The sequence below is a fragment of the Anabrus simplex genome, chromosome 2 (assembly GCF_040414725.1).
Source record: "Anabrus simplex isolate iqAnaSimp1 chromosome 2, ASM4041472v1, whole genome shotgun sequence".
Lineage (NCBI taxonomy): Eukaryota > Metazoa > Arthropoda > Insecta > Orthoptera > Tettigoniidae > Anabrus > Anabrus simplex.
Window position 1 is genome coordinate 287,157,387 of NC_090266.1, and position 14,805 is coordinate 287,172,191.

Genomic DNA, 14,805 nt, shown 5'->3' on the forward strand with positions numbered 1-14,805 from the left:
GTAACTCTGAACCAATTACGCATAGAAAGTTGAGGCAGCGACTTGCTGAGTCACTGGTCCTGGAACAGGGTGACCTCCAAGCAAAGGGAGGGGTGTTCCAAAAGGGGAAGGCCCTCTTTTAGTCCCCCAGAATGGACTCCCTCACTTTATGGCTAGGAGGGAGAAAGGTTCCATAGCTTGAATCGTGTAAAAAAAAAAAAAGGGCTATGCAAGGAAACAATTTATTACTGCAAAACCTGCAACCAGAAGCCTTTTCCGCAGCCCGATAGATGCTTTGAGGTGTACCACACTTTACAACATTTCTAAAAAGCTGCGAAAGTGTTGTGCGTTTTGTAGAAAAATTGTATAGTGTATATATGTAAATTGCAGTGACTTGTGCCATTAAGGCACTAAATGTATGGATATAAAATAAGAAAATTCTACTTTACAACCAACAGATGCTGTTCAACCTTCCACTACCAACAGGTAAGTGTAATACAGTTTTGGTATAATTAAATATAGTGCATGAAAAATATATTCTATATATTTTAAAATTTTGAAAAAATATTCTGCTCAGAGCCAAAAAAGCATCTGCTTGAGAAGAGTTAAATTTCACAATGAGTGTTAAAAACTTCACTGTAATGCATAAATGGCTTTACTGATATATTTAAAGGAGTATCATAATTTGATAAATCTTCAGATATCACTTTGTTCTTTTTTAAGTTCACCTGACAGGACACACACACGGGGGTGTGTGTGTGTGTGTGCGCACGCACGCGCGCGTGTGTGTGTCAATTTCCACTTAAATAAATTCAAGAAATCTTGAAGAGATTATCCGTTAAAAGCTACGGCTGATGTGTGCACTGTACAGCTGAGTGCGTGAATGGCGATGGACTGTATTTCTCTTGTATTTATAGGCCTAGTTAATAAGTGTGTGCGTGCGTGTGTGTGTGCGTGCGTGTTTTTTCTTTTTTTTTTTTCTTTTTGTTTTCCAGGATATTTTAATGTGTATTAATATTGCCTCCTCTACTTTCGTGATTTATATTTAAGAATCATTCTGTTTGGTCATGTTATTATAATCCTATAATGTCTAAAGTAAAGTGATTTAAAATAAATATTTCTGTTCGGTATTTAAAACCTTATATCAGATGTAAGGCTTTTCAGGTGTTTGCTCTATTAACGCCTGAAAAGCCTTACATCTAATATATTTTTGACATGCTCTATTGGTGAAAAATATCTAATTCCCTCCATGGGAATTTAGAATTTTCCATTTAAAACCTTGCCGTTTGATATATAAAAATAATGTTCGATAAATAAGACCTCACTGATCGATATATAACAAAGACCGTTCGATATATGAAGGAATACAACTGTTGCATTTAAGGGCGTCTCGAGCCTACAAATTATACATTTTAAAAGTCTAAACAAGGTAGTTGCAACCAGGGGATGTTCCATTAAGGTTTAATAACTATTTCAGAGCTCCGTTCTTCACTGGGAAAACCTACTGATCAATAATTCATAGAGATAACCTTAAGTGTTCGATATATAGTGCCACAACCCTATATGAGTGCTAGAACGCTTGTCATACTGATAGGAAATTGGAAAAAAATACATGTATATTTCGCGCCATTGTCAATTTATCAGCTGCTGAAGTTAGCCAATCAGATCGCTTCGCGGGCAATTTCAGATGGGCTTCGAAGGCAGTGTTGCTAAATCTGCTCATGGTTTATGAGCAGCTTGAAAACGCCAATAGGAGAAATAAATTCCTCCAGGGGAGGGAGTTGAACAAGGACCTCCTTCCTGATAGGCATGGCCCTCATCACTTTACAATGGCGAAAAATGAGGGTATCCTCCTATTCAATACATCATATATTCCGTCATTAGACGGAGCAAACAAATTCAGACATGTTTCGGCTCGCTTGAGCCATCTTCAGTGAAAAAAATTAGGGGGTTGGAATAATTTACATAATATAAGTTGAAAAAATGCTAAAAAACATAATGAAAGAGTAAACAAAAAAACAAAAGAGAGCTTAGACGGAAAACAAAATTAGCACAAATATACACTATTTACATCAATATGCAGAGCAAAAAACTTACTGCGACAAAATTCAGTGAAGCAGGTGTTAATTTGAAATAATAATTGATACTAAAAACTGCGTTAACTTAAGAAACAAGGGAATGAGAAAACAAATGATGCAGATGGAAACAAATGATAGTAGCGCATGGTGAGGTTGTGGACCTCATAGTTTACAAATTATTGGTTTAAAAATGACAAAACAGTTTGAATTTGCTGTCAAAATCATCCTAGTGGAAACCCATCACATCAAATTGGTCAGGAGGAGAGCGGGAGCAAACATTTTTGAGAGAAACCAAGCTTGAATTAACCTGCAGGCGAAAAGCCTGTGACAAGGAGAAAAAACACCATGAAATTTAAGACTTTAGAAATAGCAGCATTCTCAATATCTTCTCAATCTAGCGGTCCCTTTCTTCATTATTGTTTCATAATGTTGGCTGGTGTTTTGCCTTATGATAGAGGGGTCGGAAGGGCCGCATATAAAAGTATGAGAAGCTGTGTTAGGTAGAAGACAGATGCATAGTAAATTGTAGTAATCTAGTGGAAACCGTCAATGAAGTTCTAATCTGTAATGGAAAAAAATGAGGTTGTATGAGAAACATGGGTTGATAAGTAAAAAGTGTGGAATGGTTGTGAAGAAAGCTTAAAACTTACGGTGTGCAGTAGGTGGTTGTCCTCTCTAGTGGCCTGGCTTTCTCAAAGTAACGGTCTCGTTCGCGTGATCGAGTCTATTGTTGGTTCGGCTGTGTTTGCTAGGATGGAAGGAGCGGAGGGGGAAGGGGAGGTGCAGGGCTGGTTTGAGGAAGGGAGGGGTGTTGAGTTGGAGAGATGGAGGTGGGTTTGTTTGGCAAATATAAGGAATGAATGTTTCAAGAGGATGTTAGTTTACTCGCTGACTTCTAAAGCTCGAATGGTGTAGCCTTCACAAAGTGATGGTCTCGGTCGCGTGATCGAGTCTATTGTTGGTTTGGCTGTGTTTGCTAGGTTGGAAGGAGCGGATTGGGAGGGTTGGTGTGAGGAAGGGCGGGGGGGGGAGTGGTGGTGAGTCGGGGAGATGGAGGTGGGGTTTGTTTGTGTTATGGAAATTCTGACAAATGTATGGAATGAATGTTTCAAGTAGAATGTTCTTTTTCTCGCTGACTTCATTTAAATTGTGAGTGGGGTTCATAAACTGATCTAAATCGATGTGGATGCTCTCGAGAATGTTGAGCAAGGTGCCTTTTTGCTCATAATGCAAGATCTTCAGGTCTTTATCTATTGAAGTGTATTCGTGGCTGGATGCTTTATGGTGTTCGCTCATAGCTGAAAAACGATTATATTTGAGAGCGTTGCGATGTTCGGCGTATCTTATGACGAAATTGCGGCCTGTTTGACCTATGTAGCTGGAATTACAGGATTGGCACTTTAATTTGTAAACTCCGGAGTTCAAATATTTGTTGTTGATGTTGCTATTGTTATTGTTGACAGTGTGTGGATTGAAAATGAGTTTGGAGTTGGTGTGGGAGGTTCTGTAAGCTATTTTGATGCTGTGTTTCTTGAAAATATTAGAAATTTGGTAAATGCTACTATTATTGAAAGTGAATGTGGAAAATTTTTCTTTTGGAGCGGAATCTTTTACTAGGGTAGTCTTGGGTCTGCTTTTGTATCTATTGATGATTCTGTTGATGAAGGTTCTATTGAAACCATTGTGTTCTGCAATGTTGTAGATGGTATTAATTTCTTTTTTGTAATTCTTGCGAGATAAAGGGATAGTTAATGCTCTGAGGACCATGCTATTGTAAGCTGCTTTTTTATGTATGTCTGGGTGCACAGAGGTCTGATGGATGGTATTGATGGTATGGGTGGGTTTCCTGTATATATTGAAGGATAAAGTGTTGTTGCTGTTGCGCATAATGGTTAAGTCCAGGTAATTAAGGGCTTTATTGTTTTCTGACTCTATGGTGAATTTTATATGTGGGTCAATAGAGTTGAGAAATCCAAGTACTGTGTTGCTGTTAGTAACGTGGGAGTCTAAAATAACAAAGGTGTCATCTACAAAGCGTGTCCAGTGTTGAATGCCATTGATCTTGCCAATGATGTGAGAATGTTCTAAATGATCAATGTAGATGTCTGCAAGGATTCCTGAAGCTGGTGACCCCATGGGAAGACCTATCTGTTGGTAAATGACATTACTGAAAGTGAAGAAATTGTTGTTCAAAGTAAATTCCAGAATTCGAATAAATTCATCTACTTCGCCTATACTTAAATTGCTGAATTTGGAGAGATTGTTTTTGATCAATTGTACGGTGCTGTTAACGGGAACATTAGCGTACATGTTAGTAATATCAAAAGAATGAAGAGTGTGGTGTTTGGATAAATTAAAGTGTTTGATCTTATTGCAGAATTCTAAGGAGTTCTTTACTGATGTGTTGGCTTGAAAACGATAGTGTGAGTTGAGAAATTTGTGAATGAATCGAGATACTTCATAGGTCGGACTGTTTCTGAAATTGATAATGGGTCTTATGGGGATGTCTGTTTTATGGATCTTGGGTAGCGCTTTGGCTGTGGGAAGTTTCGGATTCATGATAATCATTTTGGATTTTTCAAGGTCATTAAACAGAAATGAAATGTTCTTGATGATGGTTTTTAGGTCTCTTTGTATTTTATTAGTTGGATCTTTTTTAGAGGTTATGAAGTTGTTGTCTGCAAAAAACGTGTGTGCTTTATTAACATAGTCACTTTTGTCCATGATTACGGTAGCATTTCCTTTGTCGGCTTTTGTTATAATTAAGTCGTTTTGTTTCACTTTTTTCTTAAGTTTGTTTACTTTAGCTACGTGCACTGTGTTGGGTTTAATGGTTTGTTGTTGATTGAGGATGGAAGATAGCTTGTGTTTGACTTCATATCGGACCTCTTCTTGTATATTTATTGGTAATTTATTAATGGCCAATTCAGATTCAGCTATGGTGGAAATTAAATTATCACGGTTAGAAGGATTACCCCAATTATGTTTAGGTCCCTTGCTCAGCACATCAAGATCATCGGCATCAAGAATGATTTTACTTAAGTTTACTACAGGTTGGAGAAAATCATTAGGCCTTGTGTTATTTGAGTTGTTATGTTTGCTAAGTATTGTTTTTGTTTTTGAAAGAGCATTCCATAAATACTATAAATAAATAAATAATAAAATACAAAGAGACCTGAAAACCATCATCAAGAACATTTCATTTCTGTTTAATGACCTTGAAAAATCCAAAATGATTATTATGAATCCGAAACTTCCCACAGCCAAAGCGCTACCCAAGATCCATAAAACAGACATCCCCATAAGACCCATTATCAATTTCAGAAACAGTCCGACCTATGAAGTATCTCGATTCATTCACAAATTTCTCAAGTCACACTATCGTTTTCAAGCCAACACATCAGTAAAGAACTCCTTAGAATTCTGCAATAAGATCAAACACTTTAATTTATCCAAACACCACACTCTTCATTCTTTTGATATTACTAACATGTACGCTAATGTTCCCGTTAACAGCACCGTACAATTGATCAAAAACAATCTCTCCAAATTCAGCAATTTAAGTATAGGCGAAGTAGATGAATTTATTCGAATTCTGGAATTTACTTTGAACAACAATTTCTTCACTTTCAATAATGTCATTTACCAACAGATAGGTCTTCCCATGGGGTCACCAGCTTCAGGAATCCTTGCAGACATCTACATTGATCATTTAGAACATTCTCACATCATTGGCAAGATCAATGGCATTCAACACTGGACACGCTTTGTAGATGACACCTTTGTTATTTTAGACTCCCACGTTACTAACAGCAACACAGTACTTGGATTTCTCAACTCTATTGACCCACATATAAAATTCACCATAGAGTCAGAAAACAATAAAGCCCTTAATTACCTGGACTTAACCATTATGCGCAACAGCAACAACACTTTATCCTTCAATATATACAGGAAACCCACCCATACCATCAATACCATCCATCAGACCTCTGTGCACCCAGACATACATAAAAAAGCAGCTTACAATAGCATGGTCCTCAGAGCATTAACTATCCCTTTATCTCGCAAGAATTACAAAAAAGAAATTAATACCATCTACAACATTGCAGAACACAATGGTTTCAATAGAACCTTCATCAACAGAATCATCAATAGATACAAAAGCAGACCCAAGACTACCCTAGTAAAAGATTCCGCTCCAAAAGAAAAATTTTCCACATTCACTTTCAATAATAGTAGCATTTACCAAATTTCTAATATTTTCAAGAAACACAGCATCAAAATAGCTTACAGAACCTCCCACACCAACTCCAAACTCATTTTCAATCCACACACTGTCAACAATAACAATAGCAACATCAACAACAAATATTTGAACTCCGGAGTTTACAAATTAAAGTGCCAATCCTGTAATTCCAGCTACATAGGTCAAACAGGCCGCAATTTCGTCATAAGATACGCCGAACATCGCAACGCTCTCAAATATAATCGTTTTTCAGCTATGAGCGAACACCATAAAGCATCCAGCCACGAATACACTTCAATAGATAAAGACCTGAAGATCTTGCATTATGAGCAAAAAGGCACCTTGCTCAACATTCTCGAGAGCATCCACATCGATTTAGATCAGTTTATGAACCCCACTCACAATTTAAATGAAGTCAGCGAGAAAAAGAACATTCTACTTGAAACATTCATTCCATACATTTGTCAGAATTTCCATAACACAAACAAACCCCACCTCCATCTCCCCGACTCACCACCACTCCCCCCCCCCCGCCCTTCCTCACACCAACCCTCCCAATCCGCTCCTTCCAACCTAGCAAACACAGCCAAACCAACAATAGACTCGATCACGCGACCGAGACCATCACTTTGTGAAGGCTACACCATTCGAGCTTTAGAAGTCAGCGAGTAAACTAACATCCTCTTGAAACATTCATTCCTTATATTTGCCAAACAAACCCACCTCCATCTCTCCAACTCAACACCCCTCCCTTCCTCAAACCAGCCCTGCACCTCCCCTTCCCCCTCCGCTCCTTCCATCCTAGCAAACACAGCCGAACCAACAATAGACTCGATCACGCGAACGAGACCGTTACTTTGAGAAAGCCAGGCCACTAGAGAGGACAACCACCTACTGCACACCGTAAGTTTTAAGCTTTCTTCACAACCATTCCACACTTTTTACTTATCAACCCATGTTTCTCATACAACCTCATTTTTTTCCATTACAGATTAGAACTTCACTGACGGTTTCCACTAGATTACTACAATTTACTATGCATCTGTCTTCTACCTAACACAGCTTCTCATACTTTTATATGCGGCCCTTCCGACCCCTCTATCATAAGGCAAAACACCAGCCAACATTATGAAACAATAATGAAGAAAGGGACCGCTAGATTGAGAAGATATTGAGAATGCTGCTATTTCTAAAGTCTTAAATTTCATGGTGTTTTTTCTCCTTGTCACAGGCTTTTCGCCTGCAGGTTAATTCAGGCTTGGTTTCTCTCAAAAATGTTTGCTCCCGCTCTCCTCCTGACCAATTTGATGTGATGGGTTTCCACTAGGATGATTTTGACAGCAAATTCAAACTGTTTTGTCATTTTTAAACCAATAATTTGTAAACTATGAGGTCCACAACCTCACCATGCGCTACTATCATTTGTTTCCATCTGCATCATTTGTTTTCTCATTCCCTTGTTTCTTAAGTTAACGCAGTTTTTAGTATCAATTATTATTTCAAATTAACACCTGCTTCACTGAATTTTGTCGCAGTAAGTTTTTTGCTCTGCATATTGATGTAAATAGTGTATATTTGTGCTAATTTTGTTTTCCGTCTAAGCTCTCTTTTGTTTTTTTGTTTACTCTTTCATTATGTTTTTTAGCATTTTTTCAACTTATATTATGTAAATTATTCCAACCCCCTAATTTTTTTCACTGAAGATGGCTCAAGCGAGCCGAAACATGTCTGAATTTGTTTGCTCCGTCTAATGACGGAATATATGATGTATTGAATAGGAGGATACCCTCATTTTTCGCCATTGTAAAGTGAAAACCGTCAATACGGAATGATTCTAATATCTTGTAATGGCCCTCATCAAGCACACTACGGTGGCACTGGTTGAAACCCACAGTGTGTTAGTGTTTGATGCTCATTCCTCGGCATGGCTCTCAAGCCCGACCAAGCCACGTGCAGATTTGGCAACACCACCTTGTAAAGCCCATTTAAATTCATCCACGAAACAACCTGATTGGCTAATTTCAGCAGCTGATAAAATGACAACGGCGTGAGATATCGATGTAATTTTTTCAAATTACTTATCAGTATGACCAGCGCTCTACCGCTCATATACTTGGTTACGCTGTTTATGACCACCCTATATACACGTGAGTATGAGCCTCTGTGGCTCAGGTGGCAGCGCGGTGGCCTCACACCACTGGGTTCCATGGTTCAAATCCCGGTCACTCCATGTCAGATTTGTACTGGACAAAGCGGTGGCCAGACAGATTTTTCTCCGGGTACTCCATTTTCTCCCGTCATCTTTCATTCCAGCAGCACTCTCCAATATCATTTCATTTCATCTGTCAGTCATTAACCCATCCGCTTACTTTATAAACATCAGTTCCGGATCTTTAAATTACTATTTAAATGCTGGTGTTTACAAGGTCCATGCAAGACTGCACTTAAATGATAATATCACTGCAACTACTGGCTAAAACGTTCTCAAACTTTCACAGAAATACTCAAAAATAATCATTTCAATGGAATGTGCTACATTACAGTGAAATATATGAACTATTCACTATAAACTCACTTAGTAATTTTTACGGTACGTCGGAACATTTACGTTCGTAATATTTAGATCTGCTTCTTGACTCATATTACTATCACTAACTTCACTAAGCACAGACAACGTATCCACACCACTAGATTCACAGGTAGAACTTTCCGATATATTATAATCATCTTCAGGGCTGCCGACAGTGGGGTTCGAACCCACTATCTCCTGAACACTGGATACTGGCCGCACTTAAGCGACTGCAGCTATCGAGCTCGGCTTGAGGGCTTTTAGCGGGGAAAATGGTACGTTTCCGGTCATGGGCTCCTATTCGAAATGTTACCTACTCGGCCCCCCGCCAAGCCTTCAACGTGTGTGATAGGAATTTAAATACACCTTTTGTAATAGAAATGATCCTTAGGAAATTACTAGGGAAATGAAATGGTATATGGCTTTTAGTGCCGGGAAAATCCAAGGAAATGTTCGGCTGGCCAAGTGCAGGTCTTTTGATTTGATGCCCCTAGGCGACCTGCACGTCGCGATGAGGATGAAATGATGATGAAAACGACACATACACCCAGCCCCCGTGCCAGCGAAATTAACCAATGATGGTTAAAATTCTCGACCCGGCCGGAAATCGAACCTGCGACCCCGGTGACCGAAGACCAGCACGCTAACCATTTAGCCATGGAGCCAGACATGACTTGGGAATCAGTGGGTTCATCAGTTGCATTGGAGAAAAAAGGCAATATCCTCATTTCTGGCTTTTATTAATTTTAATTTAAGAAGGAACCCATTCCTTTTCAGTGTCGACTCAATCAGTATAACTTTTCAGTTTTCCAATTTGTCGAAACACGAAATCAGGTAAGCTGTAGTGTTCTAAGTGTTATTTTCGTGTTCCGATAGACGGAAAAAACTTAAAAGTTATACAGTATTAATTTTGTTATGTGAATCGAGGCTATGTTCCAGAATTTACTATGATTTGACAAAATTGTCTTATATAAAAACTTACTGGTGAGATTTACTAACTTGTGAATAGCATCAAAATCTTTGAACCATTGTTTAATCTGGGGTTGAGAATGATTTATTACTGTGAAAAGGGGGACATGTCACTTAAATCTGTATTTAACTTCTCTTCAGAACGAAATTAAATTTCAAATACAGAGTAATTTTCATCGAGAGAATCACGGAATTCAAGATACGTTGTTCAGAAATAATATGACCGAATGAGGTTAATTCCTCAAGGAGCAGATGGTTGTGAACGCAAATTAAGACGTCAGACATATAGTTCGGGACTTCGTAACCCAAAGATACAGTTTCTATCCTGTATAGGCTATTATCACGGTCCAGATTGCGGAATGGTGTTAAATACCCAGAAAACAGCATTTACAATTTCTTCAAATTCTTCAGGCCTACTTGAGAAAATATAGGCTCTTACTCTTGTCGAAGTATTCCCGAGGAATTGTTTATGCTCTCAAAACATCTCATCGACCGAAAGCTAGTATGGAACCTCGTATGGGGGCTCCAACTAGCTTAAAAATAACTTGAGACAAGCTGACAGAATTGTAGTAGTTGTTTTAAATTCAGAATTTTGCACTGACTAGAAAGGTATAAGGACACATAGTAAAATAAAAAGATAAATGAAGTACCATTTGTCATGAAGATCATAAAATGTGATTTTCAGCAATAGCTTATGCCAGATTGGGATTTAATCAAGTTTTTAAAAACTTTCCACAACACACATTGTGTAATAATACCATTTGGCTGCAGAGAGTTCTGTTTAGTGAATGTGAGTAAACTGAGTTAATGCCAGTCATGCAGTAGTGAGTCCCTTCGGATGATAATGAAAGTGGATAAAATATTTTAATTGAACTATTTCGGCTTTCTGCTGGTGTCTGGTTAAGAGAGTAAGAGTTATTTTACTCTTTACTTAGAATTTGGCCCGTGATCGTGAGAAATAGTCAATCCCTGACGTAGACCATGTGGGTGAAAGTAGTCACGTGGTCTAGTGACTAGGTGCAAGGAATGTCGACCGCCAGAAGGACGTACAGTATGAGTGAAGGCAGGGAGTGGGGATATGGTAAAATGAGAGGACATTTGTTTGACGGTACTTTATAGGTGGATTGAAATAGTTGACGTAATAATGAAATCAAGTGTGAGCGTTGTTAGAAGTACGAAGAAAAGTTCGAAATTGCTCAGCATATTTTCTCGGGCATTCATTGAAATTGTGAGTAGGGGTGGACTGAAAATGTGAGGTCTAATGACCCTTTTAAATAGGTTTCTTGAAATTAAATTCGGATTGTTCCCAGTGAGCCGCTATGGAGAAGATCCCTCAACTTTCGCTACATGAGAAATATAAGAAACTGATCGTTCAGTTACCCTCAGTAAATTAATACCATTTTCTTTCTCTTTTCTAAACTAGGCATCCGATGCGACAGATTGCCTTGCCTCTGCCGAGTCTCTGGTGTCGTTAACTCTACGTGTTTAACTTTCATGCAAGGGTACAAAACAGACACAGTCATTTTAGCACTTTTATTGAAACATTGAATAAACAGTATTGTAAATGCTACATGGATTGTATGCAAGGTTATGTATATGCAGGGCCTATGCTGTACACCACCAGACTTATTACGGACATAATGCTTATTCTTACGGGGGAAAAATTGTAATTTGTCTCAAACCTGGGCCCTAACAATGAATGATAACATTTTCTATGCAATTTAAATATGAATTTACACTCCTCATTGACTTATTATCGGAAGCACTGGTAAATAGTCATATCACTCGCATCACTAAAAAGGTGTTTAGCCGCGTGGGAATTGGTCCAGGTGATTCCTTTACTCACGTCCTTCGTCACCAGTTGTGGCATCAGCGTATTTTTTTAACAATCTGCTTTGCATCGCACCGACACAGACAGATCTTATAGTGATGATGAGATAGGATATGGCTAGGAGTGGGAAGGAAGCGACCATGGTCTTAATTAAGGTACAGCCCTAGCATTTGCCTGGCTTGAAAATGAGGAACCACGCAAAACCATCTTCAGGGCTGCCGACAGTGGGATTCGAACCCTCTGGTATAGGCTAGAGCAATTTTTTACTTTCATTGATCTGTCTCTGTCTTACCCTGACTTTGACAATATGAAAGTGACTGAGGTATGAGCGATGCTAGTAATGCCATTCCTTATGCAGCCAGTCCCTGCTATGAATGGTGTGAAAATGTTGCTCATAGGGTCGGTTGGTGCATGCATTTCAGTGGGCTTGGCAGACTGATATGTAACAGCAACTTCTGGCTCAGTGAGGAAAGCAACGGGAAACTACCTCACTCCTCATTTTCCTAGTACGCCTCTTCTTCAGTGATGCCTAGGCCAACTATGACAGCAGATGGCGAAGCTGTTGAGGATCCAACCAGCCTTAGGGCTGATAACTGAACATACATAATCTTCTTCACAATCACTATTCAGTAAAATATCCATGACTTCTCGCTCGGCAATAGCCTCACGCGTGCTCATCTTTATTCACTGAACACCCGTGACATCAGCTCAATGCTATCTTCAATTTTTGCGGTTAATCCCCTAAACATGACTCAAATACAGCGGAATAGACTTCCTTCAGATATAAAGAATGGTTGTAATGCCATCTGTTGATTTCATAACGTACTACCTTCCCTTTACCATCGATAAAGCAGGGCGCTGCATTACCCCGTCGATTCGACGGTTAGGTAAGCCGGTGGGTTAATCATTGCCCCAGAAGTGTGCGATAGGCTTCAACAGCCGGCACAGTTCCTATCCTCGCCGCTAGATTGGGTCTCAATTCATTCCATTCCTGACCCAGTCGAATGACTGGAAACAGGCTGTGGATTTCATTCATTTCACACATGTGAGAGTGAGAATGTGAGTGTTAGCATAATGCAACTCTGCTAAATTATAAGTTAATGTACAGTATCTGCAGAAAAGTGTTGACAATGTGGTTAAGTGTAAGAGAGGACCAGGCGCCCTAACTTTGCCACTTGAAAGAAGAAAAATAAATAAAATAATAGTTCTTTTTAGATATTGGTACCATGGTGAAGAAGTCTATGCCCCAGTCGGAATAGAGTCAGCATGAACTATGAGCGCAACACTGTACTGGACTTTCCATGAAATTTGCAGTTCATACTGCACTATTTACTTTTTTTTTTTTTTTTTTTTTTGCTAGGGGCTTTACGTCGCACCGACAAAGATAGGTCTTATGGCGACGATGGGATAGGAAAGGCCTAGGAGTTGGAAGGAAGCGGCCGTGGCCTTAATTAAGGTACAGCCCCAGCATTTGCCTGGTGTGAAAATGGGAAACCACGTAAAACCATCTTCAGGGCTGCCGATAGTGGGATTCGAACCTACTATCTCCCGGATGCAAGCTCACAGCCGCGCGCCTCTACGCGCACGGCCAACTCGCCCGGTGCACTATTTACTCTTGTGTTCCGTAAATAGATATTAACTGCAATTGCTAGCATCCACTATTAAAACAAAAGAAATATCACTGAATTGACACATATGGTAATATCCAAGAAACATCAACTAGCAAGATGATTAAAAATCAAACAAATTAATGAAAACATAGTACTACATCTATAACTGCAGAAACCAGCGCTAATCACAAAATGAGCCTACTCAGACGTACTTCATTAAAGTCATGTCTACCATCAATGGTTTGTTTTTATTTCTACATTGAAAAAGATAACTACACTACTTAACCCTTTTGCTCTCAGGCTATTTTCACCAGTCAAGCCCAAAACACTCAGGCCATTTTTCATGATTGTGTATGTTAAAATGTAAAAAACTGCCGTATAAAGAAATCCCCAGTTACAAAATTGAAAAAAAATCACAGTAGTACGCTATTTAATATCATTTTAGGAAAAAAATATCCCAAAATTGTTCATGGCATATTTTAATACAAAATAAATTTTGAAATTTGAAAATATGTTACAAAAAATAAAAATCGGTTTTTAAATACTAAAAAAGTAATATGTTCTTTAGTGATACTGTTGTTCAGTCATTCTGAAAATAAGAGCATTTAATTCTGTATAACATGATATAATTTTGTTTTTTGTATTCTTATTTAGTCATGAGTTATAGCACCTGACGTAAAGAACTGTACACGTACCTTCCGGAGTCAGCATTTGTGTTTTGGAAAACATTCTCCCATCATCAGTACCTGTAAAATCCGAATCACTTCCTCTTTATCTAGAGCTTTTCCCACACCTGTGGGGTCACGGGTGCGAACTGTGTCGCACATGTGGATTTGGCTCGTGTTTTATGGCCGGATGCCCTTGCTGACACCAACCCTATATGGGGGGGAGGTAATCACTATCGCGTGTTACCGTGGTAGTTTGTAGTGTAGTGTGTTGTCTGAATATGAAGAAGAAAGTGTTGGGACAAACACAAACACACAGGCCCCGGGTCAGAAGAATTAATCAATGGCGATTAAAATTCCCGACCTGGCCGCGAATCAAACCCGGGCCCTCTGAACCGAAGACCTCAACGCTGATCATTCAACCAATGAGTCGGACTGAAATACGAATCAATATCAGCTATAACGTCACCGTCATCGTCTAAAGCATCTAAATAATCCAAAACATCGGAATTATTTGGCCTAGAACTTGGCCAAGCCATGTAAAAAAATTAGGCCTACTCGTGGCACGAAAATCTAATAACACGAAATGTTAAACTAAAATTCTCTTGAGAACACCAGTAAATGTAGAATATAAACAAAATATAATTAACAATAATCTATTATTTAAATGGAAACAATAAAACAAAGGAAAACACGTATTTTGAAGCTTAAATGAGACTGTACTCGCAAGCAGCACACTTCAACTCGCCATGCGGTGAACATACGCGGTTTGATAACTTCATTTGTTCCAAACAGGTGAGCTTAGTGTCTCTATCTCTCGATAAAAGTGTAAACTAAATCCAAAAGCTACTATTG

The 14,805-nt window shown here is 38.9% G+C and overlaps 1 protein-coding gene across 2 annotated transcripts in view; it reads right to left on the reverse strand.

The window, feature by feature from the left end:
* yrt (erythrocyte membrane protein band 4.1-like yurt) overlaps positions 1–14,805 on the reverse strand; it is a 454,068-nt gene that overhangs the window by 247,938 nt on the left and 191,325 nt on the right. The window lies entirely within an intron of this gene.